At 44.6% G+C, this 26,140-nt stretch overlaps 1 protein-coding gene across 2 annotated transcripts in view; it reads right to left on the bottom strand.

Annotated features, from left to right (window-relative positions):
* Window positions 1-8,303: 8,303 nt before the first annotated feature.
* Window positions 8,304-26,140, bottom strand: part of LOC144593789 (forkhead box protein O3-like) — a 61,770-nt gene continuing 43,933 nt past the window's right edge. The window contains exon 3 of one of the 2 annotated variants that reach the window (XM_078399874.1): window positions 8,304-8,428. The gene's annotated coding sequence lies outside the window, so the exon portion shown is untranslated. Of the gene's footprint in view, window positions 8,429-19,508; window positions 20,007-26,140 lie in introns of those variants that run through there. The other variant, XM_078399875.1, reaches the window with a different exon arrangement.

Below are 26,140 nucleotides of genomic sequence, written 5' to 3'. Positions count from 1 at the left end.
GTGGACTAGGTGAGTCGAAGGGCCTGTTTCTGCGCTGTAACTCTAAAGTAAACTAAACAGAATTACACACAAGGCAGTACTCCAAATGCAGCCTATCCAAAGTCGTATAAAGCTGCACCATAACTTCTAGCTTTATCAGTTTCCAGCTATATTTCTTGAACAAAGTTCAGTTTAGTTCATTGTCACATATGCCAAGGTACGGTGAAAGTTGGAATTGTTGCATTCTGTATTTTCAGCATAATCATGAAAATAAATCTCGAGGAGCCACTGATCCCTGGCACTTCTCTCACTGTGGATTGACTACCTGAGAATGACCAATTAATTACTCCTCTGTTTTCTATCCACAACACAATGCTCAATCCATGCCAAGAGGTAATTCCAACCTTGTACAACAACTTTGCTGCCGAACCCGCTGAGTCTGAAGAAGGGTCCCGACCCGAAACGTCACCCATTCCTCCTCTCCAGAGATGCTGCCTGACCCGCTGAGTTACTCTGGCATTTTGTGACTATCTTTGGTGTAAACCAGCATCTGCGGTTCCTTCCCACACATTTTGTCTGCAAAATCTCCTCAAGGTATGTCTGCTTTGAAGACAAACACAGGCTCGGCGATCATTTCGCTCAACACCATCGCTCAGTCCGCCTTAACCAACCTGATCTCCCGGTGGCTGAGCACTTCAACTCCCCCTCCCACTCCCAGTCTGACCTTTCTGTCATGGGCCTCCTACAGTGCCATAGTGAGGCCCACCGGAAATTGGAGGAACAGCACCTCATATTTCGCTTGGGCAACTTGCGGCCCAGTGGTATGAACATTGACTTCTCCAACTTTAGATAGTTCCTCTGTCCCTCTCTTCCCCTCCCCCTTCCCAGATCTCCCACTGTCTTCCTGTCTCTACCTATATCCTTCCTTTGTTCCGCCCCCCTGACATCAGTCTGAAGAAGGGTCTCGACCCAAAACATCACCCATTCCTTCTCTTCTGAGATGCTGCCTGATCTGCTGAGTTACTCCAGCATTTTGTGAAATAAATACCTTCGAGTTGTACCAGCATCTGCAGTTATTTTCTTACTCTACTTTGAAGAAGTTCACCTCCTCTCTCGCTGCTCCCCCTCTGTGATTCCTCCTGCTCCCTGGCTCCAAGACTGGCTTTGATTTGTTCCTTTCACACTCGATCTTCTGGTTGCCAAACACCTTCACTCCCCTTCTCATTTCCCACACTGACCTTTCTGCTCTGGGCCTCCTCCATTTTACAGAGTGATGCCAAATGCAAATTGGAGGAACAGCACCTCATTTTTCACTTGGGCAGCTTACAACGCAACGGTATGAATATTGATTTCTCTAATTGAATATTAATTGCACTACATTCTATCTTTGTCCTCTGACATCAGTCTGAAGAAGAGTCTCAACTCGAAACGACACCTATTCCTTCTCTCCTGAGATGCTGCCTGACCCACTGAGTTACTCCAGCATTTTGTGTCTTCCTTCAGAAAAAAAAAGCAAGGTCGACATAAAATGCTGGAGTAACTCAGCGGGTCAGGCAGCATCTCGGGTGAGAAGGAATGGGTGATGTTTCGTGTCGAGACGTCACCCATTCCTTCTCTCCCGAGATGCTGCCTGACCCGCTGAGTTACTCCAGCATTTTGTGTCTACCTTCGATTTAAACCAGCATCTGCAGTTTTTCTCCTACAGAAAAAAACACAATATTTTACTGCCCACTTACCTTATTCTTTCGGAGAATGGTATATACACACTGTACCTAGAGTCTTATCATTTTGTTTAAGAAAATTTAATCTTCAATTTAGAGTTGGCAGAAAAGTAATCCTCTAACAAGGAAGCAGGAGAATTTTCCATGAGATGATATTTATTCTTAGGTTGTTTGGCAGGCCTTGCAGTGTACTTCCCTGTCACCTACATCCCCTGAATATTAAGTAGCGTGAGCTATGGTCAGCTGTTGGTCTTAACAAATAAATTGTGCAACGATTCAATAAATTGATGAGATATGGATAAGGAAAGGTTTTGAGGGATATGGGCCAAACATGGGCAGGTGAGCCCAGTGTGGAGGGGGCACCTTGGTTGGCATGGGCACGTTTGGTAGAAGGGCCTCTTTCCATGCTGTGTAACTGTAGCCCCAGGAGTATGAAACAGAGGCCAATTTCTTTGTTGGTGCATCATGTGTGGCAACTAGAGTTGCCAACTGTCTCGTATTAGCCGGGGCATCCGGTATATTGGGCTAAATTCGCATGTCCCGTATTAGGCCCGGGGGGGCACTGTCGGCCTGGACACTGTAGGCCCGGACACTGTAGGCCCGGAGGCCGCTGAGGGCCCGGACACTGTAGGCCCGGGTGCCGCCTGACGGAGGTTGAGTGGCAACCCGCCTCCCGGCCCGGGTGGCCGCCTTTGATGGAGCAGGAGCACGTGGCCACTGGCTGGGTGAGGTCACGTAGGGCGCGGTGACGTCACCTTTTGTCCCTTATTTGGGAGTGAGAAAGTTGGCAACCCTAGTGGCAAGTCAAAGCTGAAGACCCAGAGAGGAGAGGACGGCTCGCTGGCAAACAAATGAGGTGATGCTGCAATGGGCCTTTATGGGCAGTTGCAGCTGGGACTGCGTAAAATAATATAATATATTCCTTTATTTGTCCCACCTGGGGAAATTTAGTGTTACAGCAGCAGAGTGGATAGCAAGAGATCATTCATTATGAATAAGATACATAAATTGTTATCAGTTTCCGTGTGTTCTTAGCTGTTATTGTTGACTCGTCTGCTGGGAGCAGTGCTGGTTGTGCAGTCTCACAGCAGCGGGAAGGAAGGACCTCCTATATCTCTCCTTCACGCACTTGGGGTGAAGCAGTCTGTCACTGAAGGAGCTACTCAGTGCAGTGACAGTGTCCTGCATGGGGTGGGAGTCGTTGTCCAGCAGCGATGTTAACTTTACCATCCTCCTCCTCTCTCCCACCACCTGCACTGAGTCGAGGGGGCAACCCAGGACAGAGCTGGCCTTCCTGACCAGCTTGGCGAGTCTCTTCCCTTCCACCGCTGAGATGCTGCTGCTCCAGCAGACCACTCCATAGAAAATGGCCGATGCAACCACCGTGTTGTAGATGGTCCTTAGGCGTGCCCCCTGCACTCCAAAGAACCTGAGCCTCCTTAGCAGATAGTCTGCTCTGGCCTTTTCTGTATAGCGCATCGTTGTTTTCGGTCCAGTCCAGTTTATTATTGCTCCTATTTCAGAAAATATCCACTTCACAGAGAGTCTGTGAAGGGGCGGGGACATGACAGCAATGCAAGACTGGAGCGGCTAGGCTTGTATACACTGGAAGATAGAAGGATGAGAGGGGATCTTATCGAAACATATAAGATCATTAAGGGGTTGGACACGTTAGAGGCAGGAAACATGTTCCCAATGTTGGGGGAGTCCAGAACAAGGGGCCACAGTTTAAGAATAAGGGGTAGGCCATTTAGAACTGAGATGAGAAAAACTTTTTCAGTCAGAGTTGTGAATCTGTGGAATTCTCTGCCTCAGAAGGCAGTGGAGGCCAATTCTCTGAATGCATTCAAGAGAGCTAGATAGAGCTCTTAAGGATAGCGGAGTCAGGGGTTATGGGGAGAAGGCAGGAACGGGGTACTGATTGTGGACGATCAACCATGATCACATTGAATGGTGGTGCTGGCACGAAGGGCCGAATGGCCTCCTCCTGCACCTATTGTCTATTGTAGGGTCGTCTACTCCTGGATTGCACAGGCACAGCCCCCGAGGCCAATGTTGGGATGTGTTAAAAAATATCAGTAAAAATACCACTTTACCTATCGTTTCCCTGCATCAGCACCCCATCCACTCGACCCCGGCACAGAGAGTTGGCGGAACTCAGCAAATCAGGCTTAATCTATGGAGGGGTTGGACACAAAATGCTGGAGTAACTCAGCGAGCCAAGCAGCATCTCTGGAGAGAAGGAATGGGTGACGATTCAGGTCTAGACCCTTCTTCAGACTGAGCTGCAGAACTCTCATTGGAGAGCAAACTTCTTCAAAGTAGACATACCTTGAGGAGATCTGGCAGTGGAGCAGGTGAAATGTGTAAGAAGGAACTGCAGATGCTGGTTTAAACCGAAGATGGACACAAAATGCTGGAGTAACTCAGCGGGACAGGCAGCATCTCTGGAGAGAAGGAATGGTGTCGTTTCATGTCTTCAGTCGACCCGACACATCACCTCCACCTCCACTGTCACAGAGTGAAGCCACACTCATACTTCGCTTTGGCAGTTTACAAGGAAAGTTGATTTCTCTAATTTCAAGTAACTCCTGCATTCCATCCCCTCTCTCTTCCCCCCCCCCCCCCCCCCCCACATTGTCATTCTGCCAGTTCCACTGTTCACATCCTTGTAAACCTCGTTATCACACCTTCCCCAGACAACAAGAAGGGTCTCGACCCGAAACGTCACCCATTCCTTCTCTCCCGAGATGCTGCCTGACCTGCTGAGTTACTCCAGCATTTTGTGAATAAAACAATGGGCCACTGTGGGCTCCGGTCATCTGTTGCCGGCCTTGATTTGTTCTGACCTTTTCTCACTTCCGTTTTATTTCCTCCCCCCCCCCCCTCCCACCTCTAATTTCAGTCTGAAGAAAATTTGTGACCTGAAACGTCACCTATTTTTTCCTCAAAAGATGCTGCCTGACCCACCGAGTTACTCCGGCATTTTGTGTCCCACCCCAGACGCTGCCTGACCTGCTGAGTTCCTCCAGCATTTGTGTTTTGCTCAAGATTCCAGCATCCGCAATTTCTTGTGTCCCCAGACTGAGACTGTTCTTACTACTTCCCAAGTCAGTCTAAAGTCTCTTGGCAGACCCTGGACTGCTGTCACTGAAAGCCTCCACAAATGAAAAAAATCCAAACTACCAGTGGCTTGGCAAGGGACCAGTGAACTGGATGGGTGAGTGAATATGCACATTTGTACACTATCCTATGTGTAGGAGAAAATGACAGTAATTAAGGCAGTAATTAAGGCATTTTCAAATGGTTTCAGCTTTTCAAATTTGGAGATTTTCCAAATGAGAACTCAGATTCTTACATGGGTAGTAAGTGCACAACCTAGTCAAAAAGGTAGACACAAAGTGCTGGACTAACTCAGTGGGTCAGGCAGCATCTCTGGAGAAAAAGGAATAAGTGACGTTTTGAGCCAGGACCCTTCTTCAGACTGAAGGGGGGGGAATGAAGAGCTAGTGCAAGAAAACACCAGGACCAATCAGGACCGGTAACTAAATCTCAGGCTGGGTGGTGCCCCGGTGGGCCTATTGTTGGCTAGAGGGGGTGGGAACTCAGGAAGGATACAATGTGGTGAGAAGGATCTCAACCCGAAAAGTCACCCATCCCTTCTAACCAGAGATCCTGCCTGTTCCGCCGAGTTACTCAGGCATTTTGTGTCTATCTTCTGTGGAGAGCTGAGGAACTAGTTAAACGACTGGAGAGGAGGAAGAGGGCAAGTGGGGAGGAGTGTAGGTGGAAGTGACTTAAAATTAACAAACTCAATGTTCATTCCGCTGGGTTGCAGGCTACCCAAGCGAAATACGAGGTGCTGTTCCTGCAATTTGCTTGTGTTCTCACTCTGGCAATGGAGGAAGGAGGCCCAGGACAGAAAGGTCAGTATGGGAATGGGAATTGAAATGGTTGGGAGATCCGTTGGGCCTCAGCGGACCGAGCGTAAGTGTTTATTGAAATGGTTGCCATGGGTCTATATTGGGTCTGTAGGATGTACATTGGGAACAGCAGATGCAATAGATGAGATCAGTAGATGAGAAAAAAGTAACTTGCTGTGCAATTATATTTATAACTACCTTCCATTTGGAATAACCCATGAATAGAATTTACATATGAAAATTAGAACCCAAAGGAAATATTTCAGTTCAATATATAGTGTTATCAAGCTTTATTTTACATGCGCACTCTTCTAGAGCACAGATTAATGAAGTACATAGCAATACATACCAATAATTTATTCAATAAAAAACTGCAGTTCAATAGAACTTTTGTTTTCTTGTCAAAACTAATCAAATTTACAGGAGGCGAAGGGAAGGTAGTATATTCATCTTAGAATATAGATTTCATGTACATAATATTTCAATATATGCATTTGAAAAATAAAATATAGGATATTCCCATCTCAATTTTAATCAGTGCCAGTCACCACATTCTGAACAATGGATGCAGGCAGAATTGGATAGTGGACAGAGTTTATAAAAAATGCTGATTTTTTCCCAGAAACTTGAATTGTGGCAGTTTCAAACCAATAGATTTAACTGGTAGCCAAGTGGTACGTTTCATGGGGGGGGGGGGTGGGGGGAGGGGATAACAATAAAGGCATGGAATCTGATCAATGGACAGTGCACAAGTGAATTTAACAAATTGGCTTATATATGTATGATCTGAGTTTTACAAGTTGCAAACATTAGGACTAAATTAATTTCAAAAGAACAAAAGCACTTTTCCATTCCCATTAATTTTATACAAACCCCAGAAGGTTTGAGTTAACATTCACTTATTGTGGTATTGTAAATCCCTGCAATTCCCTCTCTCCATATCCTGAGATGCTAACCTGAGACTTGCTATACATTCAGGCCACTGACAACACTGGGTTATGGTTGGTAGTGCGATTCCAAATAGACTGGCAGGAACGGGAGCATTTTTAATTGCTATTCTACCATAGAAAGAACATTGGCATATGCAGAATTCTCCCTCAAAATACCTGATTCAGAAGTTAATAAGTGGTGTGATTTTAAGAGCAAAAATAAAAACATTGGTAAATGAAAGGAATGAATATACTACCTTAAACTTCATTTACATTTGATGAGGACAATTCAATAGCTATAATTGATATGCTATCATTCTACAATTACAATAGCATATAGCACACCTTTTTAGATGACGTCCATGATGAAAAGACAAGAATCCATTTATGAGAGACATAAGTTACACATTTAAGTTTCTTCACTGTTCGCTCCCCAAGGGCACTAACATCAATGACCACAATGGCCTAGCATTTCATGCAATGAGTTGAAGCAAACTGCTAATTTACTACTAAATAATCATGCATAATGATTTGTCTCTGGCCATAGTAAAATATAAATGTGCATTACCCTATTGTATAAAGAGAAAGATCTTACACATTAGTTGAAGAAATATGCATAAATTGGTGCAATCTGAGCTGCTGTATATTTATATAGAAACATTTCAAAAAGGTGATCAAGGGTACACAGTACAATAAAACTTTCAATAAATGTACAAATGTCATACAGAAATGCATTATTGAAAACAATTTACTATACAAGTATAAATGTACCTACAGAAAATAGACCACATTAAAGCTGACCATTGTTGATTCTGTTCAAAAGGGAGGCAGCTTTTTATCTGATGATGATGATATGATTTGTTATATCAAATCAATCTGTACTCAGAATGGGGAAGGGCAAAGTTTTCTTTCTGTTTAAATGATAGGAACTTTGAAAACAATTCTATGATTAATGTGTATATAGAGCAAGTTGTCCAATCCTGTAAATATATTTAAATTCCAATGCATGCAACAAAATTGGCTTTGAGAGAAAATTATTTTGGCTTTTTATCTCTGAATGCAATAATCTGTAAACACACAAAAAAACTTTCTACCCAATCACTATTTCACAAGATTGGTCTGTACACAACATTGGTCTGTAAAGCCAAGCAAAGTTAGAGGCAGTTTTACCAAGGGTAGGTGATTTGTCAACACATGAATGTATTTTTTTTTAAATCACCAACTACACCTCTAAATCTTACACTCTTATTATAGAAGACCAGATAAAGTTGGGTCATAAATTCGAGATGTCCATTCAAACCAGCAATTCATTGTGAATAAGCTCATGCAGTTTCAAATTATTTAAAAATGCCAATGAATCAATTGCATATTAGGTTAAAAAGGATTAAAACCATCATCTGTTTTTTAGTCTTCCGGCATTCTGACGATGCCGATTTGTTCCACTTCATTCAATCAGTTGACATGTTCGTTTTCTCATTAGTATTCTTGCCTTTGTTGACACTGTTCATTAGTCCCATTCTATCACCACTTCAATCATTCTGATACAATGGAGACCATAGGCAGATGCTCATCAAATAAAATTGAAATGAAGCACCAACCTGCATCAACCAACAATTTCTATACGGCTAAGTATAATGGGATGCAAGAGAAACTGTACAGCTTAAATGGAATTTCTTTTAAACACTTCAAAAATCATTTCAAATGTAAATTGTATTCTTCTAGTTAACATCTTTCACTTGGTTGAGATGCAATTCCAGGAACTGTCCCCACTACAGATGAAAATGTCAGATTCACAGCTGTCAAATACGTTTGCTGTAATCTGACTCATGTTATCTTGATGATAGCAGATTTGGCGAGAAGGATTCAGTTCACTAACCTATGGGGAAAAAAAGGGGAGAAAGGATTAGAATAAACTTGGCTTCATAAGTATACCTCTCCTCCAACTTTTCCAATGTTATAATTATCTAACTTCCAATAACACAGTATGCATGCACTCTACTCAAAGGATGAAGTAATTAACTGCAAAAAGGACTAGAGAACATTCAGAGGCATCACCAAAGAAATCTAAAACTTGTTTTTGACTTGAGGGAGGGAGCTTGTTGCATGATTGCTCTGGCATTAAAAATAACTAATTTAGGATATTAAAAGTGGTATCAGATGTGGCTCAGCAGGTTACACTGTTACTGAAGTAATGCAACTGGTGCTGAAGTGGAGATGGTCAAGAGCTCCAAGTTCCCAGATGGCAATATTTCCAACAATTTGACCTGATCCATTCACATCAATGACATGACCAAGAAAGCAGACCAATTCCTCTAGTTCCTCAGAAGACTAAGGAAATTTGGCATGTCTCCAATCACTATAAATAATTTCAATGGTCCTTTATTGTCACGTGTACTGAGGTACAGTGAAATTTCATTTACCTTACAGTCATACCAAAAAAGGCGACATGTTACAAAACGACATAAAGATTAAACATAAACAGCCACCACAGCGGCGTGTGAGAATCCCCAGGGCACACAGCATAAGCGGAGACCCACAGTCATCATCAGTTCAATGTCCGGGCCACACACACGCTCCTTCACCGTGATGTGACCAGAGTTGTATCGACCGCTGTCACTCTCTCTGCAGTCCCTGTCCGCCCCAACAGTCAGAAAGCCGTCCACACTCGCACCAGATGTCCTCATGGAGCCATGTCCCCGCAAACACCGATATCACTGCAGTCATGGCACTCCCTCCGAGTCCTCGCCAGTGCAGGCAGCACGTCCATCTTGTTTTTTGGTGACCTCACCTTGATCGAAACATCCACAGTCGGGGCGATCGAAGCTCCCGCAGTCGGCGATCAAAGCACCCGCATCAGGGCGACAAAGGCTCCCGCGATTGGGGCGGACGAAGCTCCTGCGGTTGGAGCTCCCGAAGTCGATCCCTGACAAAGGGACCACCAGCTCCACGATGTTAAGGCCGCAGTGCGGACAGAGATACGATACCGAAAAAGTCGCATCTCCATTGAAGGAAGAGATAAAAAAGGTTCCCCCCCAACATACAATTAAAACAAACTAATACAACAAAAGAAGAAAGGGACGAGACAGCAGTTGGTGAGGCTGCCACTTACGGCGCCACCCTGTTCATCTGTTTGACAGATGAACCATAGAAAGTATTCTGTGTGGATGAATCATAGTGTGGTATGGCAAATGCTCTGCCGAAGTCTACAGGAAATTGCAGAGTTGTAACGCAAACCAGCCCCCACCCCCCCCCCCCCCCTCCCCTCCCCACCCCCTCCAATCGACTTTATCCTCGCTTCACTGCCTTGGGGAGCAGCCAACATAATCAAGAACCACTCACATCCCATCCATCATTCTCTCTTCCCACCTCCCTTATCGGGCACTCGTTCTCTTTTTGTACTACCTGTTATACTTGTGCGTAATATGATTGCACTCATGTTTGGTACGATCGGCCTGAATGACACACAAAAACACATTACTGTCAGTACATGACAATAATAAATCAATACTTGAATCAGATGTACCCAAATCTAACAAAAGACTCAAGCACAAAATTGTCATCACTTTTTATTTCAGGTGCCACATTAATGAGATAAAGACAATATCTGCCTCATGAGGATGTAGGATATCTTGCTGCCACTTCAGTTCTGTACATGAAGGTTGCTAAAGAATCTAAGGCAGGATTCATGGACACTGCAATGAGGCAGGCAGAGCCTGATGGGATTGTGAAGTAGGTTGTAAGCTACTTCTCCCATTTGGGTTGGCGTCTGGTTGGTCTGAAGGTTGCGATACATGTTGCTCAATGCCTTTCTGGATGCTGCTCCTCCAAGTGATTACAGGCCACCAATTCTCATGAGTTGAGTCAATGAAGGTGTTTTATTTCCGTGGAGACAGTGAATGTCCATTATATGCTTTTTCTATCCTCTTGGAAATTTCTTGTCTTGACATAGCTCCGAGTGCTTGTTTCAGAGATCCAGCGCTTCGAGAGCGTGCACTCCAACATCTACGACCTGATCGAGAGGGTCAAAGACGTGGGGCTGCAGAATCAGATCAAAGGTTGCAGAACCAGTCATCAGCATAGAAGGGCTTTGCTATGGCCGCATTTGAGCCCACGGTTGGGGCCCGGGATCGGTGCCATGGAGGTGTCCAGAGAGGACTTGACAGTAATAGTGGTCGATGCGGCGGTTGATGAGGGCGCCGATCAACAGACGATTGCGGACCCAATGGAAGTGAGGACGCCGCTGCCGGGGGAAGGAACAAAAGAGGATCCGGCGTGGGGGGGCGCTGTGAGGGAGGGGGAAGAACAATGGAGGACCCGACGTGGGGGTACTTTGTAACTCTCTCAGCGCCACTCAACAGAACTAATCAAAGCCCTGTGCAGGGGACTATAACATGGGAGAAAATGTCAACATTTGGTTCACCTATCCCGTCAAATGAAGATTATATACAAAAGGTATTGTTGGTATTTCTCTAGTGTTTTAAGGTGCCCAATGTAAGCTGTACTTGTCTCTGAACCAAAGAAACAATTGGAGGCCATTTCTGCTCAGGAGTTTGTGAACTTGATCTCAGATCTGATGATGATATCCTTGTCTCTGTCCCACATGTTACAACGTCAACGGTTGAAAACGCCCGCAGAAGAACAAAAGGCCTCTGGAGCAGGAAAAAATACCTCGTCATTATTTTTAAAATGAATAAATATTTTTTGTGTGAATTCGTGATCATCTCCTTCATAACGGAAGAGGAATCATGTCAGAGGAATTAAGAGATGCCATTATCATCATTACCCTAGTTAGGCGATGCAGTAATTAACAGTTCTCCACAGGAGCTTGGAGCCTCATCTACCACCATCTCCAAATGGCCAAAGACCTCCTCTCTAATTCACAAGAAGGAATCTGTGCATCCAGCGGTTCAACAGACATGATCCCCACTTCATGACAAATGCAAGATAATTTAGACCGCAATGTCCTTTTCCAAAATTACAAAAGCAACATCCCTACATGGACAGCTGAGTACACCTCAAAAGGGCTAACTGACTGCACAGCACTTTGGGAAGTCTTGAAGCAAGCTTTATAAACGAATGTCCTACTTCCTAAATTTCCTATCAAAGTGACACAAATACATAAATTAGATCTGTGATTGAGTTTGGATTTTTGTCAAAGAAAGTACTTTATTAAACAATTCCTCAATTCAGGAATTAAATCCAACAATAATAAATAGTGTGACTTGGGAACCAAGTTGGTTGTGTTTCCATGTACCTGCTACCCTTGTCCTTGATTCTAACAGCCATGAATTTGTGGAACGTTGTCTTAGGTAGCAAAATGGGTGTAATGCAATGCAACTTATGGAAACATCAAATCCCTTAACTTACAGGTGAATGGAATTTCAGTATTATCATGATGCCAAAATAGGGTCTATTTGCAGCAGGAAGGTTTGTAACATTTGGAAAGGCAAGTGGAATTGTCAATAAAAGGAACAGATCCTCACAAAGCATTCAAAATCATGTACCTTAACATCACAGCATATTACCAGTGTCCTAAGTAGGAAATAAAATCAAGAATAAACACAAAGTGTTGGAGTGACTCAGTGGGTTAGACTGCATCTCCGGAGAAAAAGATGGATAATGTTTCGGGTTGGGACCCTTGTTCAGACCCAAAATGTCATTCCAATGTGAATTAAGCCAAAATGTTCTGTATGTTTCAAATATACTCAATACAAAGCACAGGCCAGAACAGAGACATGAACCTGACTATTCATTTGACAATTTACTCCAGATCATATTTTGTTGACTGGTTCACTGCGTAATCAATACATTAACAGTACATGAAGATATGCCTGGATGTTAAAATAGTGCCAGCTGTACCACACAATCTATTCTGTGGCTAAACAGATTCTGGCAGCGTAGAGGTCTCAGCCACAAATGATATCATTATTGCGATTTTACTCAAAATGCAACAGAATATTCCAATGGAATAATTTTACCCAAACCAGAGTGACGAAGCCAGTACATAAAGATAAATAAAACAATCAGCAATATAATCAAAATGAAAATAAGAATGCGTGTGTTTTGGTGGCATCATTCTTTGCAAAGTATTTTGCCTGTTGAGAACTATTATATATGTTGAGAACTAAACAGCCATTAAATAAAAACTTAATACCCATTTATTAGCACATGGTATCTCAAGTGTCACCACAGACTGCAACAATTCTTGGCTTAAAATCTGCCCAAAGCCTCGGGTAAAAAGAGTGCACCTAATTAACAGTAGAATATCATTCAACTATTGGCTCTAGAGATCATCAGGACAGATGTGATATGGAACAATTGGTCAGTTATTTGAGTCACATCAGTCTCTATGGTGAATTCTCAATAGGGAAAAGTCAAATTCAAAGCAAGATTGTGAACATTCAACCTTCATAATTGTTAGGAATCTTCAGCTAACAAACAACACTTCTATTTTGTGCTGACTTCTCTGGAATGAAGAATTTCTCAATTCTATTTCTATAAAATTAGCATTGTTGAGCAATAGTAAGAACAGGTGTGCTTCAGGCCACACAAAGGCTCCAGTATAAGGAGAAACAGCTTGATACACAATTTGATAGTTCAGATGTATTTATTGACAGTATTGTGAACAGAGGGTGGAGAGGGAATTACAGAGTAGAGCAACAGCTGAGAATTTGGTCAGGACATCAATTTAGAACTATGAAAGTCAACGTTTAAAAAAAAAAGTGAATGTAAAGGCTCCTGAGCAGTTCAGTTCTCTTGATACTGAAAAACGTAGATAATGAATCACACTATTCTCATTTTGTGAAGTTCAGCACAAGTTTTAAATTTTAGTAATCAATACTTTGAGCAACAGGTTAAAATATATCTGACTATAAAAAAGAATCTGCTCACCCTCAAGCATAATGCAATAATTTCTGAAACAAGTACTTGTCTTGTTTACACCGTGCTTAAAACGTGAATAGGCAGTGGAATTTCCAATGGCATACATCATTCAAAATAAAATATGTCATGAGCCATTTTTGTGGAACATTTTCAGTTCCCTGGAGACTGAAAATAGTAATTAATCTTCCAAGGACTTTGAGAAAATGCCAAGATTTAGTTTAGGAAGCATTCTTTGCAGTTATGCCTCGGAAGACAAATATTTTACACAAAATGTAACCCTCTCCTTAAAACCCCCTTAATCCTTTCTACTTGCATTCTACTTTGCACTCACTTGCAAATATCCTTAAATGTGCTGCCTCACAAGTCTTTGCCTATCTTTCTCCAGCTCGGAATCCCTCCGGATTCCTGCCCTTGCCACAGTACAACATGGCTCAGTCGCAAATGACTACGTGCGACTATTAATGGTTTATTATTCCCTGTGGTCCTTCTCAACTGTTAACACCTGATCATTCACTTCCAATAGAGCTTTGTTATCAATTGGGTGTGATCAGTTACTTCCCCAATGTACACTGCCCAGTGACAGTGTCCGAAAACTGCATTTTTAAAATGCACACCCATGATACTCAGATCTTCTAGCCCCTCTACTAAATGAGAAGATATTTTCATTCTTTGTTCATTGACAGATGCGGCCGAAACAATGCCTTCACAATTGTGAAGTCACATGGTGCGGAGATGAGCTTTTCATTAGCAATCTGCATCAACAATCCCAACCTTGTTCAACCTCATCACTTTCTATTTCCGGATAAGCACATGGATATGCAGGGAATGGAGGGATGCGGATTACGCGCAGATAGATGAGAGATGGTCTTGGCATCATGTTCGGCACAGACATTGTGGGCCGAAGGGACTGTTCTTGTGCTATACTGTTCTCTGCCTCAGCTCGTTTCCTGCTAAACTATGAAAAATGCCACGCTTGGTTCCCTGAACGGTGACAGGTGTTGCATCTCCTGCAAAAGCATGGGAAGGATTCATGAGAGGGGGAGTAGATTGAGGTAGAAAAATAAATAGTTCCTTTACAATGTTGAAATGGGAAAGGTTTAGTTTAGATTAGAGATACAGAGCGGAAAGAGGCTCATCGGCCCACCGAGTCCTCGCCGACCAGCGATCCCCACACACTTACACCACCCTACACACACTAGGGACCATTTACACTCATACCATGCCAATTAACCTGTATGTCTTTGGAGTGCGGGAGGAAACCGAAGATCTCAGAGAAAGCCCAAGCAGTGAACGTACAAACTCCGTACAGACAGCACCCATAGTCGGGATGGAACCTGGGTCCCTGGCACTGAATGTCAGCAACTCTACCGCTGTGCCACCGTGCCTCCCAGTGTATCCACTAGTGGCATTTCAAAGTAGTGAAAATTACAAAAGATGATCTGTTAAATTTGGAGGATAGTGGGGTAGAAGGGTGTATGAAGGGAACTCTAACCTTGCCTCCGGGATTGGTGGTGGTGGGGTAAGGCGGAAAACGAAGGAAAAACAAAGTGGGAAGTGAAACAGTGTCAGAGCGTGGAAATAGGTCCTTTGGCCCAACTTGCCCACATCGACAAGCATGTCCCATTTGCTTATAACCACGTCTTCCAGTAGCTCATTCCATACACCCACCACCCTTTGTGTAAATAAAATGTACCCCTCAGGTTCCTTTTAAATCTTATCCCCCCCACACCTTAAACCCTCGTGCTCTAGTTCTCAAATCCCCTAATCTGGACAAGAGACTGAGCATTTACCCCCATCTTTTCCTATTGTGATTTTATGCTCCTCGATATCATCACCCCTCATCCTCCTGTGCTCTAATGAATCGAGTCCTAGCCTGCTCAACCTCCCCCTGAAGGTTTAGTTTAGTTTATTATTGCCATGTGTATCGAGGTACAATGAAAGACTTTTGTTTGCGTGCCATCCCCAATCTATTCCTCTCTGATTTTGTATACTCTAAGATCACCCCTCATCTGCGCTCCAAGAAAATAACTGCAGATGCTGGTACAAATCGAAGGTATTTATTCACAAAATGCTGATTGGCCACCGGGAGATCAGTTTGGTCAATACGGACCGAGCGCAGGTGTTGAGCGAAGCGATCGCCGAGCCTGCGCTTGGTTTCGCCGATGTAAATAAGTTGACATCTAGAGCAGCGAATGCAATAGATGAGGTTGGAGGAGGTGCAGGTGACCCTTTGTCTCACCTGGAAAGACTGTTTGGGTCCTTGGATGGAGTTGAGGGGGGAGGTAAAGGGACAGGTGTTGCATCTCGTGCGGTTGCAGGGGAAAGTGCCCGGGGATGGGGTGGTTTGGGTAGGAAGGGACGAGTGGACCAGGGAGTTACGGAGGGAACGGTCTCTGCGGAACGCAGAGAGGGGAGGGGATGGGAAGATATGGCCAGTGGTGGGGTCCCGTTGTAGGTGACGGAAATGTTGGCGGATGATTTGTTGGATCCGCTGGCTGGTGGGGTGGAAGGTGAGAACGAGGGGGATTCTGTCCTTGTTGCGAGTGGGGGGAGGGGGAGCAAGAGCAGAGCTGCGGGATGTAGAATGTGATTGTTCTACACCCAGTCGTGGAATAAACCTGGCCAGGTAATCTAAATTTCAGTAAGGGAGCATTTTGAGAACAGTAACCATGATGCCACAATTTTCAGGTAGTTATGCTTAAGTCTCAGCCTAAATTACAAAAGTTGCAGGCATGAACTGTAGAAGAGTTTGGGGGTAGACACAAAATGCTGGAGTAACTCAGTGGGACAGGCAGCATCTCTGGAGAGAAGGAATGGGTGATAATTCGTGTCGTGACCCAGAGTTTGAGGAATGGCTGTTTGAGGGCAGAAATGGCGCGGTCCAGTCCAGTCGCCGTCGTGGTAGCTCTGCGGGAACTGTGCGTTTTAACTGGTATGTTTACTTTAAAATTATCCCTAAGTGCTCTAGCGTGTGCTAGCACTTAGCATTAACCAATGTACGACCGGGAAACGCTCGTAAAATTAAACTCGAGCGCTACCGGAGCACTATTAAACAGAAAACTACTCACCGATATACCGATAGAGATCATCAAAGGAGCGCACCGCGGCAGCAGCAGTGGGAGCGCAGGTCAGTGGGAAAGTCGGAAAAAACACCGAGGGAAGCGAGGGGGGATTCGGAACAGGCTGAGAACCCAAGCCTTACGTCCACCTCTGCCCAGCATACTTCTGGCCAATGTCCAGTCCCTGGAGAACAAGCTGGATGACCTGAGGGCAAGGATCAGATTCCAGAGGGACATAAAGAACTGTAACATCCTTTGTCTGACCGAAACATGGCTGACCCCGCTGGTGCCTGACCAGGTGATCTGCCCATCCGAGTCCTTCACTGTTTTCCGGGCGGACAGAACGGAAGAATCCAGGAAATCCAAGGGCGGAGGAGTCTGCTTCTTGACCAATAATAACTGGTGAAATCCTGGAAATATTAAGACGCTTTCTCGTTCCTGCTCGCCGGACCTGGAACATCTAACTATCTCATGCCGACCATTCTACCTACCCCGGGAGTTCAGCTCGGTGATCATCACAGCCGTCTATATCCCACCGCATGCGGACACCGACGTGGCACTGTCGACCCTACACGATGTGTTGTGTCAACACCAAAACAAGAACCCTGATGCGGCTGTGCTGGTGGCTGGAGACTTCAATAGAGGAAATCTCAAAAAGGTCATGCCCAACTTCTACCAACACATCACGTGTGTCACCAGGGGGGAAAGAACTTTGGACCACTGCTATACTCCTTTCAGGAAAGGCGACAAGGCCGTTTCTCTCCCTCCATTTGGAAATTCTGACCACGCTGCCATTTTCCTGCTGCTGGAGTACAAACAACGGATAGTACGGGAAGCGACAGTGACGAGGGATGTAAAGCGGTGGGCTGACCATTCAGAGGCCATGCTGCAAGATGCACTGAGCGAAGTCGACTGGAACATGTTCCAAGCAAGTTCATTGCCACAATAGCCGATACCATCATCCCCACGGTAAGGGTCAGTATCTTCCCTAACCAAAAACCCTGGGTGGACAGGTCTATTCGCGTGGCCTTGAAGGCTCGCACCGCTGCTTACAACTCCGGCCTGGCATCCGGCAACATGGACCACTACAAGGGAGAGTCCTACCGACTGCGAAGGGCAGTGAAGGATGCAAAAAGGAGGTACCGGGACAAGATGGAGTCACAGATGGAGCAGCAGGACACCAGGCGCCTTTGGCAAGGGCTACGGACTATAACTAGCTACAGGTCCAGCACCCCCTCAACCGGAAGTGCCGGCTCCTCCTTAGCTGATGACCTGAACTCTTTTTATGCACGGTTTGAGACGGGTAACACCACCAGCTCGCCGTCTAAAAACAGCACCGAAGGGGGGCTGGCTAGCGAGGCTGGAGGGGGATCCACCCCCGGGGATGTGCACACATTCTCGGTGTCCGAGCATGAGGTGAGGTGGGCTCTGACGCGTGTGAACACGAGGAAAGCTGGAGGCCCAGATGGTATATCTGGGCGAGTACTAAAGTCTTGTGCTACTCAGCTTGCTCCAGTGCTCACCATAATATTCAACCTCTCCTTGGCAAAGTCCGTGGTCCCTGCATGCTTCAAAAGATCCATCATTGTACCGGTGCCAAAGAATGCCTCTCCAGTGTGTTTAAATGACTACCGACCGGTGGCCCTCACCTCGGTTGTCATGAAATGCTTTGAGAGGCTAGTCAAGAAGCACATCTGCGCCCTCCTTCCTCGCAACATGGACCCACTACAGTTCGCATACCGTCCGAACAGGTCCACGGATGATGCGGTCTCCCAGGTTCTACACACCGCTCTCTCTCATCTGGACAGCCAGGGGGGGCTATGTGAGGATGCTGTTCATTGACTTTAGTTCAGCATTCAACACAATAGTCCCCAGCAGACTGGTTGAGAAGCTGCTGGAACTGGGGCTTAGCACCCCTCTGTGTGCCTGGGTCCTGGACTTTCTCACTGCCAGGCCGCAAGTGGTCAGGATGGGGAACACACATCTAGCTCCCTCACCCTGAACATAGGATTCCCCCCCAGGGCTGCGTCCTTAGCCCCCTATTGTACTCCCTGTACACACATGACTGTGGGGCCAGGTTCAGCTCAAACTCCATCATCAAGTTTGCTGATGACACTGTGGTGGTGGGCCGGATCTCCAACAACGATGAGAAGGCCTACCGGGAGGAGGTGGCTGATCTGGCACTCTGGTGTCAGGACAATAGCCTCCTCTTGAATGTCACTAAAACAAAGGAGCTGATTGTGGACTTCAGAAGGGCTAAACATCCAAGGACGTACACGCCACTGGAGATAAATGGGTCTACTGTGGACAGGGTGAGCAGTTTTAAATACTTGGGAGTCCCCATCACAGATGATCTAACGTGGGCAACGCACATTGCCGCACTGGTGGGTAAGGCTAAGCAGCGCCTTTACCACCTTAGACAATTGAGGAAATTCAGAGTGTCTCTGAGGATCCTTCATTGCTTCTACTCTGGGGCTGTAGAGAGCATCCTTCCGGCAACATTACAGTCTGGTTTGGGAACAGCTCTGCCCAGGACAGGATGGCCCTGCAGAGTAGTGCGTTCGGCAGAACGCACCATGGGAACTACACTCATCCCCCTGCAGGACATCAGGAGGTGCAGATCCAGAGCAAGCAAGATCATGAGGGACCCCTGCCACCCCAGTAACGGACTGTTCCAGATGCTACGATCAGGCAAACGCCTCCGCTGTCACGCTGCGAAAACGGAGAGGATGAGACGGAGCTTCTTCCCACAGGCCATCAGGACTGTCAACTTTTATAACCCCAGAGACTAAATTTTTGTTGACACTAATAGTAACTTATTAACTTTATTTATATGCTGTAACTAATTCTTTTTTGTGCACAACCCGCAGGCATTGCCACTTTCATTTCACTGCACAGTATGCGTATGTGACAAATAAATTTGACTTGACTTGACTTGATTCAAGCTCAGGACCAGCATGAAAGACCATATTGCAAGTTTATTCAAAAAGAATATGGAAGCATAGGTAAGGTTTAGGAAACCAAAATCAGACAGGACTCAGGAGTTTTATTGTCGTATGTCCCAAAACAGAAGAATTTAATTCTTACACGCAGCAGCAAAATAGATATGTGAACAGTGCTCGGTAAACCCGATTAAAAAGTTCAGTATATATATTAAAAAAACAATAATAAAACAAAGACAAAAACAATGACCTCCAAGTCTATGCAGTTCGGAGCTCTTTTGGAGATTGTAGTGGTTAATAATGTTTGTAGTGAAGAAGCTGCTCCTGAATGTGACAGTTTTCACGTTCCAAAACCTCCTTCCAATGGTTGGAGTGAAATTAGAGTGTGGCCAGGTTGATACGAGTCTCTGATGATGAGACAGTGCCTTTTTGACAGTGACTTCCGTAGATCCCATCAATGGTAGGGAAGTCATGATGGACAGTGTTCATCACTCTGCAATTTTCTTCATTCGTGGGCGTTTGATTTGGCAAAGCAGGCCATGATGCAACCAATATGCTCTCTACTGTACACCTGTATAAGTTTAAGAGAGTATTTGTTGACATACTGAATCGCCAATGTTCTAAGGAAGTAGAAGCGTTGATGGGCTTTCTCTATGAGTGCATCAGTGCACTAAGTCCAGGACAGGTCCTCAGAGATATATACGCACAGGCACGTACAATATATAGGAAGCAGGAAACAACTAAACTAGAAACAAAATTAGAAGGCAAAAAGGGACTATGAAATGTCTGTGTCATTTAGGATTAAGACAAATTCCAAAGCATTCCAAAGCATTTCCAAAGACGTACAGGTATGTAGGTTAATTGGCTGGGTAAATGTAAAAATTGTCCCTAGTGGGTGTAGGATAGTGAGTGGGTGTAGGATAGTGTTAATGTACGGGGATCGCTGGGCGGCACGGACTTGGAGGGCCGAAAAGGCCTGTTTCCGGCTGTATATATATGATATGATATGATATGATATATATACACATAGATATATACATATGTTTATGGAGTAATAAAAGTAGTTAAGAAAAGATTAGGACTCCTCAAGGTTTCTGCTTGGAGCCAGAGGAAGTGGGTATGGTCCTTAATGAATGTCAGAACGTTCACCATGGAGAAGGGCATGGATAATTGAGAGATTAGGAAAGATAATTTTGACAAACTAGGTCCTATCAATATTAATTCACAAAATGCTGGAGTAACTCAGCAGGTCAGGCAGCATCTCGGGAGAGAAGGAATGGGTGACGTTTCGGGTCGAGACCCTCTTCAGACTGATGTCGGGGGTGGGACAAAGGAAGGATATAGGTGGAGACAGGAAGATAGAGGGAGATCTGGGAAGGAGGAGGGGAAGGGAGAGACAGAGGAGCTATCTGAAGTTGGAGAAGTCGACGTTCATACCACCGGGCCGCAAACTGCCCAGGCGAAATATGAGGTGCTGCTCCTCCAATTTCCGGCGGGCCTCACTATGGCACTGGAGGAGGCCCATGACAGAGAGGTCAGACTGGGAATGGGAGGGGGAGTTAAAGTGCTGGGCCACCGGGAGATCAGTTGCGTTAATGCGGACCGAGCGCAGGTGTTCAGCGAAGCGATCGCCGAGCCTGCGCTTGGTTTCGCCGATATAGATAAGTTGACATCTAGAGCAGCGGATGCAATAGATGAGGTTGGAGGAGGTGCAGGTGAACCTCTGTCTCACCTGGAAAGACTGTTTGGGTCCTTTGATGGAGTTGAGGGGGGAGGTAAAGGGACAGGTGTTGCATCTCGTGCGGTTGCAAGGGAAAGTGCCCGGGGTTGGGGTGGTTTGGGTAGGAAGGGACGAGTGGACCAGGGAGTTGCGGAGGGAACGGTCTCTGCGGAACGCAGAGAGGGGAGGGGATGGGAAGATATGGCCAGTGGTGGGGTCCTGTTGTAGGTGACGGAAATGTTGGTGGATGATATGTTGGATCAATATTAAGATGGTGTCGGTGGCTTGAAAAAACATTGTGGATAAGTCCCCAGGGACTGATGGGATCTATCCAAGATAGCGTGGGAAAGGAGGAGATGGCAGTCTTGACAGATATCATGGCTGATCCATCTCAACCCCATTGTCCTGATTTCTCCCCCATAACCTTTGACATCCTTACTAATCAAGAATCTGTCAATCTCTGCTTTACAAACACCCAATTACTTTTTGAGGGATGTTTTACTAGCTGGAGGTCTGTGACGAGTGGTGTTCAGCAATTAGTGCAGAGATCTCTTATTTGCAGTATTTTTTAATAATTTGGGTGAAAATGTAGGTGGGAGGATGTGTAGGAAAAAAACTGCAGATGCTGGTTAAAATCGAAGGTAGACACAAAATGCTGGAGTAACTAAGCGGGTCAGGCAGCATCTTGGGAGAGAAGGAATGGGTGACATTTCGGGTCGAGACCTTTCTTCAGACTGATGTCAGGGGAGGGGGCAGGACAAAGATAGAATGTAATCGGAGACAGAAAGACTATTTGAAGAACTGGGAAGGGGAGGGGATAGGGAAGGAAAGCAGGGACTATCTGAAGTTAGAGAAGTCAATGTTCATACAGCTGGGGTGTAAACTACTCAAGATAAATATGAGGTGCTGTTCCTCCAATTTGCGCTGGGCCTCACTCTGATAATGGAGGAGGCCCAGGACAGAAAAGTCAGATTGGGAATGGGGGATGGAGTTGTTTATCAAGTTTGTAGGTGGACTGTATAGCAAGTTTGCAGGTGTCAAAAATTGATGGAGCTGTGGTTGTCAAAGGATACAACAGGATGTAGATCAGCTGGAAATTTGGACAGAGAAACTAAAAATAGAGTTCATTATGGACAAGTGTAAGGTGACACGTTTTGGAAAGTCAAATACAAGAAGTAGGTACATAGTAAATGGTAGGACCCTTGAAAGCATTCATGTACAGATCCCTCAGAAGGATCTTGGGGTCCTAGTCCATAGCTCTACCAAGGAGGCAACACAATTAAATAGGTGGTAAAGGTATGTGATCAGGAAGTCATGTTGTCGATGTATAACATTTTGGCTGGGCCACATTCTTTGCAGTTCTGGTTCCCACACAATAGGGAGAGGTTTTGAAATGGGTGCAGAAAAGGTTTACCAGGATGTTGCCTGGATTGTAGTGTTAGCTCGAAGGAGAAATTGAATTGTTTCTCTGGAGCATTGAAGGCTGAAGGGCAACCCTGATAGAATTTTAAAAATCATGAAAGGTGTAGATAGAAAGAGATGTTTAGACACAATGTAAAGTTTAAGGAGGATCTAAACAGTCCCATGCATAAGCAGGGAACAGAGGTATATGGACAGGCAGATGGGATTAGTTTAAATTCGCATCATGTCCGTGCAGACACGAGCTGAAATGCCTGTTCCTGTGTTGTAGGGGACGTACAACGTGATCTGGGTGTCCTAGTGCATCAGTCACTGAAGGGAAGCATGCAGGTACAGCAGGCAGTGAAGGAAGCCAAAGGAATGTTGGCCTACATAACAAGAGGAGTTGAGTATAGGAGCAAAGAGGTCCTTCTGCAGTTGTACAGGGCCCTAGTGAGACCGCACCTGGAGCACTGTGTGCAGTTTTGGTCTCCAAATTTGAGGGATATTCTTGCTATTGAGGGCGTGCAGCGTAGGTTTACTAGGTTAATTACCGGAATGGCGGGACTGTCGTATGTTGAAAGATTGGAGCGGCTAGGCTTGTATACACTGGAATTTAGAAGGATGAGCGGGGATCTTATCAAAACATATAAGATTATTAAGGGGTTGGACATGTTCGAGGCAGAAAACATGTTCCCAATGTTGGGGGAGTCCAGAACCAGGGGCCACAGTTTAAGAATAAGGGGTAGGCCATTTAGAACGGAGATGAGGAAAAACTTTCAGTCAGAGAGTTGTAAATCTGTTGAATTCACTGCCTCAGAAGGCAGTGGAGGCCAAGTCTCTGAATACATTCAAGAGAGAACTAGATTGAGCTCTTAAGGATAGCAGAGTCAGGGGGTATGGGGAGAAGGCAGGAACGGGGTACTGATTGAGAATGATCAGCCATGATCACATTGAATGGTGGTGCTGGCTCGAAGGGCCGAATGGCCTACTCCTGCACCTATTGTCTATTGTCATGACTAATGAAGGCCAGTATCTCATATACCTTTCCAACAATACTAACTACAAGGATCACTGGTCCTGCTGTTCTTCAATACATCTGTTCAAGACTACAATTCAGTGTGGGTCTGAGCCTCATTGATACTCTCACAATGCAAAAATTCATTTGTCTGGATTAAACTCCATGTGCCATTTTAAGCCCATTTCATCAACACCCTTGATAGCTCTGCAGCCCAGAAGTACCTCCCATACTATCAACTAAACCAAAGGTAGACACAAAATGCTGGAGTAACTCAGCGGCACAGGCAGTATCTCAGGAGAGAAGGAATGGGTGACGTTTCGGGTCGAGACCCCTCTTCAGACTTTTCCACCACACATCAATACCAATCTTTGTGTCATCTGCAAACTTGCTGATCATACCTCCCAGAGGTGATTCACATATACTACAGATATCATGGTCTCAGCTCCAATGCTTGTGGGACACCACTGGTCACAGACATCTAATCGCATAAACAAGCCTTTTCCATCGCCCTCCATTTCCCATTGCCAAGCCAATATTTGGATCCAGTTACCAACTTGCCTTGGAGTCATGAATGCAAACAAAAACAACAGCAGATGGCAAAACTATTGGTGTAAGGAAAGGGGACTACATACAGGACTGCCAGTCCATATTTTCCAAAAAATGAATACATATGAACACAGGCAAGAACTTCCCAAAAAAAGTTCTCACCTGATTGAAAAACAAATGAATGGGCCACATTATGCTCAACACATGCATGATCACACTTAACCTTTTGGACCCACAAGACGAGCTCAGCAGGTCTAGAATCGTTTTACATGGGTTTCTTGGCCTCCAGTGACAGATCCATTGAGCCCAACCTCAGGAAATATATTTAAATAAAGTTGAAATAGATTTACACAATTGTTTTACTTAAAGATGAAAGAGAACAGATCAATTTAAAAGCATACGTTCAAATAAAAGTTAAGATATTATTTAATTTCTAATTAATATTGAGAGTCAAACCACCAGTAAAAGAGAATGTGTGTATAAGATGAGTGGGCAAGTTATACAAAGATAACAGAGAAAATGTAGAGAAACCACTAATGTCATGAAAGATTCACTAGCATACCAAGGAGTTATTAAGTAGATATTGATTGACATTCTGATTGACTTGGGTCTATAAAAACGTTTGGGATGGGGTAACTGCTTTTGATCAAACCTATCCCTTTCACAGCTTGCATTTAAAGAAAACAAAGTTCAATGAGTTAACAGAAATATAAAAATAAGCCAAAGAAAATCTTGTGGTTATCCAAAAGCTTTGATAGAGCTTTAGATGAGGGTTCAAAGGAGATGAAGAAAATAGACGCTCAAAGATATATTCAATGACTGAAGCAAGGGATGTGGCAAAGTGCTGAGGTCGTAGTTGAAGGAATAAAGATTGCAGGACTACAAGACACAGGAAAGGCAAACCAACAGATAATTTAAAATGCACGAATGGTAGGACTGGAGCCAATAGATATTAGAAAAGTTAAAATGTATAGGTGATTGGATCAATTCAGTATTTGGAATGAGCTGAAGTATATAGATGAGAGATAAGTAGGCCCCATAAAATGTCAAAGTTATTATGGAGTGTTATAGTGACAAGGATGCAAAGGGTATTCAAAGGGCAAGATTTCAACATGCATGGAGAAAAGTGACTTGTGCATATCACCACTGACCAAGTTGGCCAAATAGTTGAAAGCATAGTTTTCAGATAATGAGGGAACAAAACTAGGAATAAACTTACTGTCTCACTACCTGCTGCTAATATCTCAACTAGTAGAAATAACCACCACACATTCCTGATGTAATCAAATTCTTGTAGAAATGTTCTATCATGTTATTTGCAAGACAATAAGGATTCAAAGTAGACGAGAAAGCTCAACGGTGATTATCCATAATGTGAAGTGGCAGTCAGCAGATTCCAACAGAACTGTACACCCCATGCCGAAGGCTATTCTTCAGTCTATTTATGTGATTAGTGAAGACTGCCGAAACCAGGTCCATTACTGCTATTGGCATATCTAACGACGAGATGCCAATCTAGCAAGGACATGACATTTAGATGTACATAAAGCAGCAAAAACAAATGCTTACAACAATCAGCAAAGTAATTTCATAACCAACTGGATCTTATGTTTCAAACAAGTGCCCCTCTCTCTTCTAAACTCCAGTGAATACGAGTTTGCCTGTCAACCTTTTTTTCCCCTACAACCTCTTCATTCCAGGTAGTATTTTTTTCTGAACTGCTTCTAATGTATTAATATTCTTCCTTGATCGATATTAGAACTGTACTGTACTCTCATTCTCACAGATGCCCCATACAAATATCTCCCCCTCCACCCTCAAGTTTCCCCCACTACCCTCAAGCTGTGCCAAAAACTGGCTGTGTCTACAGATATTTTCAACCAGTCCCTGCAAACCTGTACTGTCCCTGCAAACCTGTACTGTCCCTGCAAACCTGTACTGTCCCTGCAAACCTGTACTGTCCCTGCAAACCTGTACTGTCCCTGCAAACCTGTACTGTCCCTGCAAACCTGTACTGTCC

Source organism: Rhinoraja longicauda, chromosome 5, assembly GCF_053455715.1.
Source record: "Rhinoraja longicauda isolate Sanriku21f chromosome 5, sRhiLon1.1, whole genome shotgun sequence".
NCBI lineage: Eukaryota > Metazoa > Chordata > Chondrichthyes > Rajiformes > Arhynchobatidae > Rhinoraja > Rhinoraja longicauda.
The sequence above is the reverse complement of the archived record's forward strand: the minus strand, read 5'-3'. Positions and strand labels throughout refer to the sequence as shown.